Source organism: Aotus nancymaae, unplaced genomic scaffold, assembly GCF_030222135.1.
Source record: "Aotus nancymaae isolate 86718 unplaced genomic scaffold, 86718_ANA_hifiasm-v0.15.2.pri h1tg000036l, whole genome shotgun sequence".
NCBI lineage: Eukaryota > Metazoa > Chordata > Mammalia > Primates > Aotidae > Aotus > Aotus nancymaae.
In genome coordinates this window covers 42,317,325-42,333,236 of record NW_026988450.1, presented here as the reverse complement: position 1 = coordinate 42,333,236, position 15,912 = coordinate 42,317,325, and the positions used below count along the sequence as shown (strand labels likewise).

Sequence of the window (15,912 nt, the reverse complement as noted above, 5' to 3'; positions counted from 1 at the left end):
GTCTCAAACTTCTGACCTCAAGTGATCCACTTGCCTTGGCCTCCCAAAGTGCTGGGATTACAGGTGTGAGCCACTGTGCCTGGCCCACTTACTGATTTTTATTCATTTTTAGAGTATATATTTGTTGTGTACAGTATGCTGTTTTGCAACGTGTATACATTGTAGAATGGCTAAATCGAGCTAATTAACCTATGCATTACTTCACATACTTTCTGTGGTGAGAACACTTAAAATCTACTCTCTTAGCAATTTTCTGGAAGGCATTGTTATTAACTGTAATCACCATGTTACACAATAGATCTTTTGAATTTAATTCTTTTATCTAACTGGAATTTTGTACCCTTTGACCAACATCTCAGCCCTTCTCTCAGCCCCCAGGACCCACCATTTTATTCCTGCTTTTATGAGCTCAACATTTTTAGGTTCCACATGTAAGTGAGATTATGCGGTATTTGTTTTTCTGTGCCTAGTTTATTTCACTTAACACAATATCCCCCAATTCCATCCATCTTGTTGACAGAATTTCCTTCTTTTTTCAGGCTGAATAGTATTCCATTGTGTATATATGCAGTTGACCCTCATATCTGTGAGTTCTTCGCCTGTGGATTCAACCAACTATGGATTGAAATATTCGAGAAAAAATGAATAGTTGCATCTGTACAGAACATGTACAGACTTTTTGTCATTGTTTCGTAAACAATATAGCATAACAACCATTTACACAACATTCACTTTGTATTAGGAGTTATAAGTAATCTAGAGATGATGTAAAGTGTGCGGGAAAATGTGCATAGGTTAATGCAAATACCACACCATTTTATGTAAGGGACTTGAGCATCCATGGATTTTAGTATCTGAGGAAGGTCCTGTGAATACTTGGGGATGACTGTACCACATTTTTTTTATCCATTCATTTATTCATGGACACTTAGGTTGATTCCACATCTTGGATATTGTGAATAATGCTGCAATGAACATGGGAGTGCAGATATCTCTTCAAAATACTGATTTCATTTCGTTTGTATACACACCCAGTAGTGGGATTGCTGGATCCTATGATAGTTCTATGTTTAATTATTTGAAGGACCTCCATACTGCTTTCTGTAATGACTATACAAAGTTATATTCCCACCAATAGTGTGCAAAAGTTCCCTTTTCTCCACTCTCTCCAATACTTGTTATCATTTGTCTTTTTTTTTGAGATGGAGTCTCACTCTGTAGCCCAGACTGTAGTGCAGTGGTGCCATCTTGGTTCACCACAACCTCCGCCTCCCAGGTTCAAGCGATTCTCCTTCCTTAGCCTCCTGAGTAGGTGGGACTACAGGTGCACACCACCATGCCTGGCAAATCTTTTTGTATTTTTAGTAGAGATGGGGTTTCACAATATTGGCCAAGCTAGTCTTGAACTCCTGACCTCATGATCCACCTGCCTCTGCCTACCAAAGTGTTGGGATTACCGGCATGAGCCACTGAGCCCAGCTCATTTGTCTTTTTGATAAGAGGCATTCTAACAGATGTGAGGTGATATATCTTTGTGGTTTTAATTAGCATTTCTTTGATGACTAGTAATTTTGAGCATTTTTTCATATACCTATTGGGCCATTCATTGTATGCCTTCTTTTGAAAAAAATGTCTACTCAGATCCTTTGCTCATTTAAAAAATCAGGTTATTTGTTTCCTTCCTGTTGAGTTGAGTTTCCTATAGTTTAGCTCTGCCAAGTCTTATGTTGAAATTTGATCTTCATTGTTGGAGGTGGGGCTTGGTGGGGGGTGTTTGGGTGATGAGGGGTCTCTCATGAATGGCTGGATGCCATTCTTAAGGGACTGAGTTCTCACTCTTAGTTCTCAAGAGAACTGGTTGTTGAAAACAGCCTGGCACCTCCTCCTTCCTCTCTCTTGTTCTCTCTCTCACCGTGTGATCTCTGCACATGCATGCTCCCCTTCCCCTTCTGCCATGATTGTAAGCTTCCTGAGCCCTCAGATGCAGATGCCAGTGCCATGCTTTTTGTACAGTCTGCAGAGCCATGAGCCAAATAAACCTCTTTTCTTTATAAATTACCCAGCCTTAGGTATTCCTTTATAGCAACACAGAGAGATTAAGACAGCATTCCTTATATATTTTGGTTTTTATTTGTTTGTTTGTTTGTTTTGAGACAGAGTCTTGCCTTGGTGCCCAGGGTGGAGTGTAGTGGCATGATCTTGGCTCACCGCAACATCCACTTTCCGGGTTCAAGTGATTCTCCTGCCTCAGCCTCCTGAGTAGCTGGGATTACAGGTGTGCACCACCATACCTGGCTAATTTTTGTATTTGTAGTAGAGACAGGGTTTCACCATGTTGGCCAGGCTGTTCTCAAACTCCTAACCTCAAATGATCTGCCCACCTCAGTCTCCCAAAGTGATGGGATTACAGGCATGAGCCACCACACCTGGCCTCCTTACATATTCTGGATAGTAACCCCATATCAGTGTATAGTTTGCAAACATTTTCTTTTCATTTATTTAAAATATATTTTACTGTTCCTTGTGGAGCAGGACTATCCCATAGGCAGAATGCCCAGAATAGCAGCCTGTAGTGTATTTTAAAGTCAGGTAGTATGATGCCTCTAGCTTTGTTCTTTTTGCTCAAGATTGCTTTGGCTATTTGGGGTCTTTTGTGGCTTTATATAAATTCTAGGTTTTTTTTTTTTCTATTTTTGTGAACAAATGTCATTGGTATTTTGATAGAAATTGCATCAAATCTGTAGATCACTTTGGATAGTATAGACATTTTAACAATATTAATTCTTCCTATTCATAAACTTGGGGTATCTTTCCATTTATTTGTGTCTTCCTCAATTTCTTTCATTAATGTTTTATAGTTTTCAGTGTATAAGTCTTTTGCCTCTTTGGTTAAATTTATTCCTGTTTAAATTTTTTGTAAATAGGATTTTTAAAAATTTCTTTTTCAGATAATTCATTGTACTACATAGAAACTCTGATTTTTATATTTTGAATTTCTATCCTGTAATTTTTCTGAATTTGTTTATTAATTCTAACAGTTTTCTGGTGAAGGATTTAGGGTTTTCGATATATAAGATAATGTTGTCTGCAGAGACAACTTAAGTTCTTCTGTTCTAATTTGGACTCCTTTTATTTTTTCTCTTGCCTAACTGTTCTGGCTAGGACTTCCAGTACTATGTTGAATAGAAATGGTGAGTGGTATCCTTTTCTTGTTCCTGATCTTAGAGAAAAAGCTTTCAACTTTTCACCAGTGAGTGCGACATTAGCTATGGGTTTGTCACATATGGCCTTTATTGTATTGGAATACATTCCTCCTATATCTAATTTGTTGAGAGTTTTTATTATGAAAGGATGTTGAATTTTGTCAAATATTTTTTCTGCATCTATTATGATAATCATATGATTTTCGTCCTTAATTCTTTAAATGTGATATATCACATTTGTTGATTTATGTATGTTGAACCATTCTTGCATCCCTGGGATAAATCCCATCTGATTATAGTGAATGATTCTTATGATGTACTGTTGAACTCGGTTTACTAGTATTTTGTTGAGAATTTTGACATCTATGTTTATCAGGATTATTGGCCTATACTTTTCTTTTCTTATAGTGTCCTTGTCTGGCTTTGGTATCGGGGTAATGCTGGTCTTGCAAAATGAGTTTGAGGTATTCCCTCTTCTTCAATTTTTTGAAAGAGTTTCAGAAATATTAAGTATTAGTTCTTTAAATTTTTTTCTTTACGTGAAATTTTGTTTTTTCAAGAGATAAACAAAATTGACCAACCTTTAACTAGACTAAGAAAAAAAGAGAGACGACTCCCTCTCTCTTTTTTTTTTTTCTTCTTTGAGACAGGGTTTCACCATGTTGGTCAGGCTGGTTTTAAACTCCTGACCTCAGGTGATCTGCCTGCCTTGGCCTCCCAGAGTGCTGGGATTACAGGTGTGAGCCACTGCACCCGGCCTTTTGAGAAGGCTCTCTCTTTAAAGAAGACTTTCTCTAAATAAATGAAAGAGGAGATATTACAACTGATAGCATAGAAATACCAAGGATCATAAGAGACTATTCTGAACCAGTTATATGCCAACAATTGGATAAGTTAGAGGAAATGGATACATTCCTCAACACATATAACTGACCAAGACTAAATCATGAAGAAATAAAACATATGGCTAGGCGTGGTGGCTCACACCTGTAATCCTAGCACTTTGGGAAGCCAAGGTAGGTGGATCACCTGAGGTCAGGAGTTCAAGACCAGCCTGACCAACATGGTGAAACCCCACCTCATCTAAAAATACAAAATTAGCCAGGCATGGTGGCACATGCCTGTAATCCCAGCTGCTTGGGAGGCTGAGGCAGGAGAATCACTTGAACCCAGGAGGTAGAGGTTGCAGTGAGCCAAGATTGCACCATTGCACTCCAGCCTGGGCAACAAGAGTGAAACTCCATCTCAAAAAAAAAAAAAAAAAAAAAAAAAAGAACAGATCAATAACCAGTAAGGAGATTGAAATGGTAATAAGTCTCTCATCAAATAAAAGTCTAGGATCTGATAGCTTCATTGTTGAGTTCTATAAACCATTTACTCTTATCATTTGATATTTCCCTTTAAATTGACTCCCTTCTAAGCATTACAATTATTTTAAAAGAAAACTGTATATCATTTGATAAAACTGGGCAATCTGTTTTACCTGCTATACATAGATGAAAAATAAAAATAAAAGTAAGGAAATAAAATGTAATTAAGTTCTAGGTAGATAAAATTTTCTGCCAATGACTCTCGGCTGAAACTTGTCTCATTAAAAAGAAATGCTTGGAAAAATATCATTAAATTGAAACCTTCTCCTTGACAAAAGGATTCAAAAAGAATTGAAACAGGGAAGTATTTTTTATTACATGTGAGTCATATAATAAATTCTGGCATAATTAATTCTGTTATTAATGAATATATTCTGCACTCACATAGCACCTATAATTATTTTGGGAACCATAGTGGTCTACGTAACATACTCCTTAAAATACCATGCTGCAGGCACAATTGGAGAACTGCTTGTTTTATGAATATTTTTGCAATGGCCATCTAATCAGAATGGTTAAAACTCAAAATACATTACAGGTAGAATTCTGGCATTAAAAAATTAGTATAAAATGGGGAAGAAAAGAAAAGGACAACCTTCTTTTGATATGCCCCCAAAAGGAAACATCTACCAACAGCTTCTTTTATTGAGTTTAAAGCTCCTTACAAAGTACTAAGTAATCAAGTCTGATGCCGATTACAAACCAATACACATTGTTTCAGGGCTCTCTTCAAGCAAATGAAGCAAAAACATGGAGTGTCATTAAAAAGGTGACAAGAAAGAGATGGAAGACCCTACTGTTACTCACAGCTAAGTCAAGTGCAATTAACCTATGTTTTCTAAGGCAAAAAAAATTTTGAGGCAAGATTTTTCTTATCAGACATGCCTCAATAGGTTGAACCAGTGGTATAGGACGAATTATGAAGGGGCATAAAACTGATGTGTGCTTCCTCAAGCATTACTCTACAATGAGAAAACATTTGCTGGAACAAGCCTTATACTCTCCATAAAATGCGGACTTGGCACTCATTCCATTTCTTTTTTTGGAGACTGAAAATGTCTTTGTCTACTGGTGCTGTTTAAAAGTTGTCTAATCAACATCGGCATAATGCTCTGTCCCTCCTGAGAAAGCCAGCTGGGATCTTTGGTTCTATCAGGGAGCAAGTTTGAATACAGCCACTTTCCTTTCAACATATTGGCTGAGAAATCTCCCCTGCCGGGAAGTGAAAAGCTTTAATTCTGTGAATCATCAAAGCTTTTTCTTATACATGGCGTATAATAACCTTTCCTTTTCAGAAGGTCTAATCCAATAGCCTCCCGGACCTCAGGATGTCACCAAATGGCATGTGCGTGCAAGAAGAACAAAGGAGGAAACCATTCAAAGCCGAGCTGTGTATTGCATAACACCTTGAATTAGAAAATCCACGACCCATAAAACGCTTACCTACTTTGTGGAGTTTAAATAAAGTGGAGTGCTGCTCCTCTTTAAAGAACTGCTTTACAGTTATCTTCCTGTCAGAATTCCAATTATTCTATGACTCAGTGGGTATGTGTTTAGCTTTTTGAAAACTTTTTTTGGGGTAAGAATGTGAACAAGTTTTTATGAGAAGTTTGTAAAGGAAAAGTTTATATAATAATGCCCAGCTGCATCAAACACAAATACATTTTATTTCACTATCTGAAATAAAATATTTTCTTAATGTTTTAAAAATTGGATCTTGTCTATAAGATAGATGAACATCTTCTTTGGTACATCTGAAAAACATAGTAATTCCCTTCTATTTAGGAATTAACTGATATCTGTGACAGGGCTGGGAGTATTCAATATGCGCCAGTCTCTCAGACCTTTGGACTAAGGTTTCATATAAGAAGAATCAGGCTGAAAGTTTTTATGTACCAGGGATTCATTTCTCTTAATTTTTACAAAACCTGTGCATAGGCACTTTTTGTTTCATCTGTACCAAAGAGTAGCTGCTGCTCACTTTCTCCACTTCTGCTTACCTCTGGGCACATGACTAGATGACATTTCTCAACTCCCCTTGCAGATAAACATGGCTTTGTGACTCATTCTGGCTGAAGGAACGTGCACAGAAGTGATGCGCCCACCTTCAGCCTGGCCCATAGAATCCTCTCACATGCAGACTTCTTGTCCACAATCCACTCGCTGAGTGGCAAAGGACCCAGGAAAAGATGAAGAGGCTCTAAAAGGGTACCAAGTCACAAAATGAACAATCACATGGCAATCATAAATATCCACAATGTTGAACTTTGAGAAATGAATTTTTATTGTTTAGATCACTGATATGTTAGAGTGCTATTGTTTTTGTTCTTAAAGTAGCTCTTAATATATCACTCGACGTCCTTGCTTCTCTCTTTTGGCCTCCCTCTGCTCTCCTCTTTTTCTTTCTTCTCTTTCTTTATCATATGATTAGGTCTTTCTGATTTAATAACCAAGTCAAAATGCCCTTAGTGGATTTAGAATTAAACCCTTGACTGTGTTGAAATAATAAGCAGACTTGATTAATTTACTTTAGAGAAAAGGTTTACCAATTGGACTTTTTTTATTTTTTTAATTTCTTTTTTTTTATCTTTTTGTTTGTCTTTGGTTACCCAAATCAAAAGGATAATTCGACTTTTTTAAAAGTTTACAAGTTAAATATTTAAGATTACTTTTATTAAACATCTGCTTGAATGGATGAGCATTTATCTAGTTTAGAGATCACGTAAGAATCATGGTAGTTGGGACAAACATGGTGATCTTAGCATGAATGACCCAGCAGATGTATATAAGATAAGTCTTTGCTGATAAAGAGGAAAACCAACATGCATGACCTTGGAAAGAGAGACTTGGAAACTCAGCCAACTTTTTTTATTTGAATGGCCCTGCGGCTTCTGGTGGGCACACATAGACATTGAAATAGAGTCACAGATCTGTAAGAGCAGGCCAGAATGAGTATTAGTACTGCAAATAACTGGGTGAAGCTTCGAACATCATTAAAGTTTCAAAAAAGCTTTTCACAAAAAAATCTAAAACTAAAATTCTAGTCTGATTTTGCATAAGCTGCTTTCTTTCAGACTCCGTTTAGTGGTTAACTCACACTCTTCTCTTCTCCATGTAGGTGGTTCTCAAACTGGGCTCAGTGAAACCTGTTCAGAGGCTGTCTCAAGAAGTGGGAAACTCACTCTGGATTTAACCAGAAAAGCTTCATTTTGAGTTGTTTTGCACACTGGGTTTTAGCATAAGCATTTCTTTTTTGTGTGTGTGAGTGGAAAGTTTCCTTGGCTTTAAAGGGGTACAAACCATTGCCTTATGTCTTACCTGGACATGACCTCTATTCTCAGAGTTTTAGTCTCACAAATACCCAGTGGTGTCCAAATCTGAATCTATGGCACATCTCTTTTCTGAGGCCCCCCTCGCCCCCATAGTCCCACTCATATTTCACATCTCTGCTTACTGGATGTCTCATACACACCTCGTCACAATATTCCTGAAATAGAACGTATTATCCTGCCTACTCTTCTTTCTTAATTAATAACATCACCATCCACTCGATTACTCAACATAAAATTCTGAATCATTCTGACCCCCTTTCCTCTCCCTCACTGTATCCAATCTGTCATTTGGTTCTGTTTTGTAAAGCGACCTAAATAGCCTTTAAATATGTCCTTTCTCTCCATCCTCACTGCCACTGCCTTGGCATAGGCCCTTGTCATCATCCTTCATCTGGATCATTAAAATAGTCTCCAGATGGCTTTCATGTCGCTCTGCTTCGTGGCTGCCTTGATGGTTTATCTAAAATACAGTAGAATGCATAACAGTTAATATTTATGTTTAGCTTTGTAGTCAACCAATGCTTTCATGTACATTGTCATATTTAAGTCTCACAACATTCCAGCAAAAAGACATTATTATTATTCTTAATTCAGACCAGGAAAATGATGCCTAAGAAAATTACCTTGAATAAGGAATCTCACCAAGTTATAGAACTGTGCTTTGAACCCAGATCCAAAGACTCTAAAGTTTATGCTGATGACATTTAGCCATACCTCCAAACAGGCATCACCATGCCTAAAAGAGAAAGTGCAGAACTTTTGGTCTGAGAAAGCCTCTTCATAGTCATGCCACACAGAGCATATTTAGTTGTTAATAGAGTTCTGGAGTTAGAACTCACATTATAGTGTGAAACCTAAGAAAAATTACGTAAACTCTGTAATCTGCAAAGTTTCTTAGTTTCTTCATCTGTGAAGTCCGGCTAATAATAGAGTTTATCCTACAAGGTTGTTGTGGGCTTAAATAAGGTCGTGCGTGTGAAGCCCCTCACACTTGGCCTGTCCCAGAGAAAGTGCTCAGTGAATGTTGGTTGTTGGTACCAATTTATCAGCCTCATCCTGCACCATTTCCTTTCCATCTTCCACCCTTCAAGCAGAGCAGAACACATTCTCTGCTATTTCTTCTTTGAAGCCTCAAAAATTCAGGTTGATGACTCTCCGGCCACTTTATACCACCCCTACAGTTAGATACTTGGTTGGAGAATATAACCTCTAACTAAGTCAGCAGTGGATTGTTGCTGGGGTTGGTGAATAGGGCCTTGAGAAAGTCCCCACACAACGGAATGTTCTTCCCTCAAACTCTCGCTGGTCTCCTGCTTTCAGCTTCCCATCTCCCCCTTCCCCTGCCATTTCTGACTTCAGATGTGTCCCCCAGGCTTGCCCTGGCTCCACTTTCCAGCCAGCTGCCTGGCCCCAGTGTCATGGCAGCTATCTGACCTCATCTCCATGCCAGTGCTGTGCTCCTGGGCAAGGCTTTGGCATCTTGGCCCTGCTATCTCCAGCATCTGACCTCAGTCTGTCCTGTTTCTAGTTTTCCTGGAGCTGACAACTCCCAGGGACTGATCAACAATCGTTCAGATGGGATGATCATAGCTCTTATCATACTGTTTCGTGTTATTTCTTTGTCTTTCTCGTTCATTAGACTGGACTCTTCCAGGACAGAAAGACCTTGCCTTTGATCTTGGTAGATCCTTCATAGCACTAGGTTTAGAATAAGTGAGTGCTTGTTGATTGAATAGACTATTCTTTCCCCACATAGAGGTATCTGATAGCACAATCTTCTGAAACTGCTGTTGTCCAAACACATGTAACTGTAGTCATATATGAGGTTTTATTTTTTTCCCCACCAGAATAATTTTGTAAAAACCTCACCTCTAAAATAGTTTTAAAAGATTATTTTCCATTATGTGCTGACAAGTTTCTATAAATTCGACTATGTCATCAACTGTCCTCATTAATTTAGTTTCATTCTATTCATTTTTATGGTTAACCCTTTGCTTTTCATCAAGCACTTTGTTGATATTAATCCCTTACTCCTGTACATAGATTCCTTGAAAGGAGTTTGATTTTGTTTTCTCGCAGCACCTTGTTGAGTAACTTTTTCGAAGTATAGTATATGCTACATAATATTGCCTAAACTGAAATACACAGAAATTTTTGCAGCTACAAAATAACCTCATTTTGTTTGATTAAACCATCACAGCTTTCATTAATACATTTTTCTTTAACCACTGGGTCTTATTTTTATTTATTTATTTATTTATTTATTTGAGACGGAGTCTTGCTCTGTTGCCAAGCTGGAGTGCAGTGGTGCGATATCGACTCACTGCAATTTCCGCCTCCTGCCTCCCGGGTTCAAGCAATTCTCCTGCCTCAGCCTCCTGAGTAGCTGGGACTACTGGTGCACGCCACCACACCCAGCTAATTTTCGTATTTTTAGTAGAGGCAGGGTTTCACCATGTTGGCCAGGATGGTCTCAATCTCTCGACCTTGTGATCCGTCCGCCTTGGGCTCCCAAAGTGCTGGGATTACAGGCGTGTGCCACAGCGCCCGGCCCCTATTTTTTAAATCTGTAAAACAGTAAGTTTGCTTAGATGAGCACCTTCTTTTTAACTCCACTGCCTCAGTGTGTGGTTGTGAGATATGACTAAAAACTCTGGTGTCTCCTTGTCTCATGATCTCAAAATTAACAAAGGAAAATTTTTTAAATTCTATTGGTTTACTAAAAAGAAAAATGTACTTTGAAATTATTACTTTTTAAAAGAAATAAGCTTTAGAAAAATGCAAATTAATGCAACAATGAGATATTACTTTATATCTATTACCTAAAAACATATGGTTTAGGGAAATGAACATTAATGAAACAATGAGATACCACAAATTGCCTACCAAAACATGATTATCCCTGGTGTTGTGAGGCATTATTGTACACCACTGGTGGAAATGTAATTTGGTGTGATTTTCTTTTCTTTTCTTTTTTCAGATGGAGTTTAACTCTTGTTGCCCAGGCTGGAGTGCAATGGCGTGATCTTGGCTTACCACAACCTCTACCTCCTGGGTTCAAGTGATTCTCCTGCCTCAGGCTCCTGAATAGCTAGGATTACAGGCATGCACCACCACACCTGGCTAAGTTTTGTATGTAGGGAACCAGCCCCCACATCACCTGTGGGTATCCCAAGTTTGGTGGTGACAAAAGAATGAGAAAAAGACAGATTAAGAATGCAAAAAGTGGGACCAGGGGGCCATCACTTGCAATGGAGGCAGTGAAGGCATCGAGCTCTGATATCCTACCGTATTTATTGGTTACAATCACTTTGATCCATAGGGTAGGTGGTGGAGTGATGGTGTGGAGAGGGTGACGTGATGGTGGGGTGAATCAGTGAGCCAGAAATGAATCAGTGAGCCAGAACTGGTGCGTCATTCTAAAGATTGATAGCAGTGGTGGTTTGGGAGTTTCACAAAACAAGAACATGCATTTATCTTTAGCCTATCAACTATGTGCAGCTGGTGGAACTCGGGCCTTACAAGGAGACTACAAGTCTGGTTACATCTTAGTGCTATGAAGGGGTTTTACGTCCTTGAACACAATGTTTATGGTAACAGAGCCTAGCTCACCCTGCACCAAAACATGAGGCATGGAGAAGTTTGCCTCCCCAGAGGCCTCCCGCAGTTTGCTGCGGTTTGTTGTTCCCAGTTTATATGTTACTCATTACCAATTTATGTAGGTACTCTGTAAGCCCTTTCTCCTTTGCTACTTCCCCTAACATTGTATTTTTAGTAGAGACTGGGTTTCTCCATGTTGGTCATGCTGGTCTCGAACTCCCGATCTCCAGTGATCCACCTGCCTCGGCTTCAGAAAGTGCTGGGATTATAGGCATGAGCCATGGCGCCCAGCCAATTTGGTGCAATTTTCATGGAAGGCAGTTTGACAGTATGTATTCACGAGACTTAAAAATGCATATAACAGCTGGGTGTGGTGGCTCATGCCTGTAATCCCAGCACTTTGGGAGACCAAGGTGGGCAGATCACTTGGGCAGGAGTTCAAGACCAGCCTGGCCAACATGGCGAAACTCTGTCTCTACTGAAAATACAAGAATTAGCCAGAAATCGCTTGAACCCAGGAGATGGAGATTGCAGTGAACCGAGATTGTGCCATTGCACTCCAGCCTGGGCGACAGAGTGAGACTCTGTCTCAAAAAAAAAAAAAAAAAAGCATATGATTACCCATCTGACAAGGGGTTAATAACCAGAATATACAAGGAGCTCAAATAACTCTATAGGAAAAAAAATCTAATAATCTGAACAAAAGATGGACAAAATATTTGAATAGACATTTCTCAAAAGAAGACATACAAATGGCAAACAGGCACATGAAAAGCTGCTCCATATAATTGATTGTTAGAGAAACGTAAATCTAAACTACAATGAGATATCATCATTGATAGCAATGAGATATCAGCTAAAATGACTTCTATCCAAAAGACAGGCAGGAAAAAATGCTGGCAAGAATGTGGAGAAAAGGGAACCCTGTATACCCTTGGTGGAAATGTAAATTAGTACAACTACTATGAAGAACAATTTGGAAGCGCCTCAAAAAACTAAAAGTTGAGCTACCGTCATGATCCAGCAATCCCACTGCTGAGTATATACTCAAAAGAAAGAAAATCAGTATATTAGTGAGATATCTGCACTACTATGTTTGTTGTATCATTGTTTACAATAGCTAAGATTTGGAAGCAAACTAAGCATCCACTGACAGATGAATGGATAAAGAAAATGTGGTACATATACACAATGGAGTACTATTCAGCCATAAAAAAGAATGAGATGCAGTCATTTGCAACAACATGGATGGAACAGAAGATCACTTTGTTAAATGAAATAAGCCAGGCACAGAAAGGCAAACATCATATATTCTCACTTATCTGTGGGATCTAAAAATCAGAATAATTAAACTCATGGACTATAGAGTAGCAGGATGGTTACCAGAGGCTGGGAAGGAGAGTAGGGGCTAGGAGGGAGGTGGGAATGGTTAATAGATACAAAAAGTAGTTAAAAAGAATGAATAAGGCTGGGCGTGGTAGCTCACGCCTCTAATTCCAGCACTTTTGGAGGCCAAGGTGGATGGGTCACCTGAGGTCAGGAGTTCGAGACCAGCCTGACCAACATGGAGAAACCCCATCTCTACTAAAAATACAAAGAATTAACCAGGTGTGGTAGCGCATGCCTGTAATCCCAGCTACTTGGAAGGCTGAGGCAGGAGAATTGCTTGAACCCGGGAGGTAGAGGTAGTGGTGAGCTGAGATTGGCCATTGCACTACAGCCTGGCCAACAGAGCGAGACTTCGTCTCAAAAAAAGAAAGAATAAGACCTACTATTTGATAACACAGTAGGGCGACTGTAGTCAATAATAGCTTAATTGTACGTTTTAAAATGACTTAAAGAGTATAATTGGATTGTTTGTAACTTAAGGAATAAATGCTTAGGGGATGGATACCCCATTCTCCATGATGTGCTTATCTCACATTGCATGCCTATGTCAAAATATCTCATGTACTCCATAAACATATACACCTACTGTGTACCTGCAAATTTAAAAAATAAACAAACTTGTTCTCATTAAAACAAAATAAATAAATAAAAATGTATATAACCTTTAAGCCAGAACTTACTCTTTTCAAATATTCTCCTAAAAATATAATTGAAAATAGATGCAAAGCTTTAGCTAAATGGTGGTTCTCAGCATTTTGATTAGAAAAGAAGCTCATTGAATGTTTGCAAATTAAATGAAGTACCATTTCCCAAACAAGCAAGGACAGATATTTAGGGCTAGTGCTCTGTAAAAATTGTGTGGCTAGATACACAATAGAGAAGAAACATCTAATCACTCCTCTCTGAGGCTGAATCACTGGTGGGTGGAAGGAAATGGCCACTTTCCTTTATCCCTTCCCCAGTTCCATTTCAGGACAAACTAGAGGAAACTGAACATCTTACAATCTGAGCAGTAAAAAGCTAGAAGGTAGGAGAGGAAGAAGGGAGGCCAGGTTGGACCTACTTCCAGACCCCATCAGAGGGGCAGGTTCCAGAACACCAAGGAGACCAGGGGCAAGGAAAGCTCTCTTGTGCCACCTTCTAATCCCCACGTGTGTATGCATCAAACAGAAAGCCTTCCTTCTGCTCATAGGCTGTACTGATGATTCTTCTAAATGGTTAGTATATATTTTAAAGTTTATAATAGAAAATAATTTAAAGGTCCAACAATGGAAGATGTATTGAAGGAAATGTTTATAGAAGACTTTTACTAACATGAAATCATATTTACAATATACAGTTGAGTGAAAAAAAGCAGGTTACAAAAATATATGCAAAGTTATCTCGTTTCTGTAAAATATAATACATACACACATATATATGTACAGCCACAAACAGAAAAAAAATATGGAATGGTGATATAGTTTTAATCTGTGTCACCACCCAAATCTCCTGTCAAACTGTAATCCCCAGTGTGGGAAGTGAGGCCTGGTGGGAGGTGATTGGAGCATGAGGGTGGTTTCTCATGAATGATTCAGCACCATCCTCTTGGTGCTGTTCTCGTGACAGTGAGTGAGTTCTCATGAGATCTGGTTGTTTAAAAGTGTGTAGTACCTTCCTTCTTTTCTCTTGCTTCTACTCTGGCACCTGCTTCCTCTTTGCCTTCCACCATGATTGTAAGTTTTCTGAGGCCTCCCTAGGAAGCCAAGCAGCTGCTAGCATCATGCTTCCTGTACAGCCTGCAGACCCATGAGCCAATTAAACCTCTTTTCTTTATAAATTACCCAGTATCAGGTATTTCTTTATAGCAGTGTGAGAACAGACTAATACTAATAGTATACTTTAAGGTGTTAACAGAATTCTAGGTACTGGGGTTAGATTCAGTAGCTAATAAGACAGACCAGACCCTTACTCATGGTGCTTTTATTCCCATGGGGAAATACATAACAAAAAATAAGCGAATAAATAAACATATAATATGTCCACATACTGCTGTCGGTACTGGGGATACAATTTTTTGAACACACTAGGCAGTTACGGTCCCTGTCCTAACAAGTTCTCTTGTCTGCCTTCCGTGTCTGCTATGAATAGGAAAGTGAGGAGGCTGTGGGGACCTATGAAAGGGACAGCTGACCTGGTCAGGAGGGATCCGGAAAGGCTTCCCGAGGAGGGATGTCCAGGCTAACAGCTAAAAGATGAGTAAGGAGTAAGGCAGCTGCAATAAGAGAGAGCTTTCCAGAGATAGACCAGGGCAGGCTTGCAGACCTCAAGGAAAGAGTGAAGGAGGGCAAACAGACTGGCTCAATGAATGACTGACTGCTTTATTCCAGGAATTCATTCTGATATTTGTGGCACTTAGGGTTTGAGCATGATGGAGCAATGAGGAGTAAAGAAGCCTGAGAAGTAGATCATGAAACCATGTTAAAGAGGGCTTGGGTTTGACCTTGAATGATCTCTCAAAGGTCATCATGAGTAGTTCAAGGGCTGAGTAAATGAACTTAGCCCTAGTGTGTACTTCTTTAGGAAGAAATCATTTTTTAAAATCACAGTATCTTTTTTTTTTTTTTTTTTTGAGACGGAGTTTCGCTCTTGTTACCCAGGCTGGAGTGCAATCTTGGCTCACCGCAACCTCCGCCTCCTGCATTCAGGCAATTCTCCTGCCTCAGCTTCCTGAGTAGCTAGGATTACAGGCACCCGCCACTGCACTTGGCTAATTTTTGTATTTTAATAGAGACAGGGTTTCACCATGTTGGTCAGGCTGGTCTTGAACTCCTGACCTTGTGATCCACCTGCCTCAGCTGCCCAAAGTGCTGGGATTACAGGCATAAGCCACCGTGCCCAGCCTCAAGTGTCCTAATTATGTAAAAGAGATATAGGCAATTATTCCAGGGAAAAAATAGGTTCAACATTGAAGTCTGTCCAGGCATGGTAGCATGCACCTGTAGTCCTAGCTACTTGGGAGGCTGAGATGGGAGGATC

General features: G+C 39.2%; 1 protein-coding gene across 1 annotated transcript in view; it reads right to left on the bottom strand.

Annotated features, from left to right (window-relative positions):
• Positions 1-7,427: 7,427 nt before the first annotated feature.
• TMEM67 (transmembrane protein 67) overlaps positions 7,428-15,912 on the bottom strand; it is an 86,809-nt gene continuing 78,324 nt past the window's right edge. The window contains exon 29 of the transcript XR_010345579.1: positions 7,428-8,641. The gene's annotated coding sequence lies outside the window, so the exon portion shown is untranslated. The remainder of the gene's footprint in view (positions 8,642-15,912) is intronic.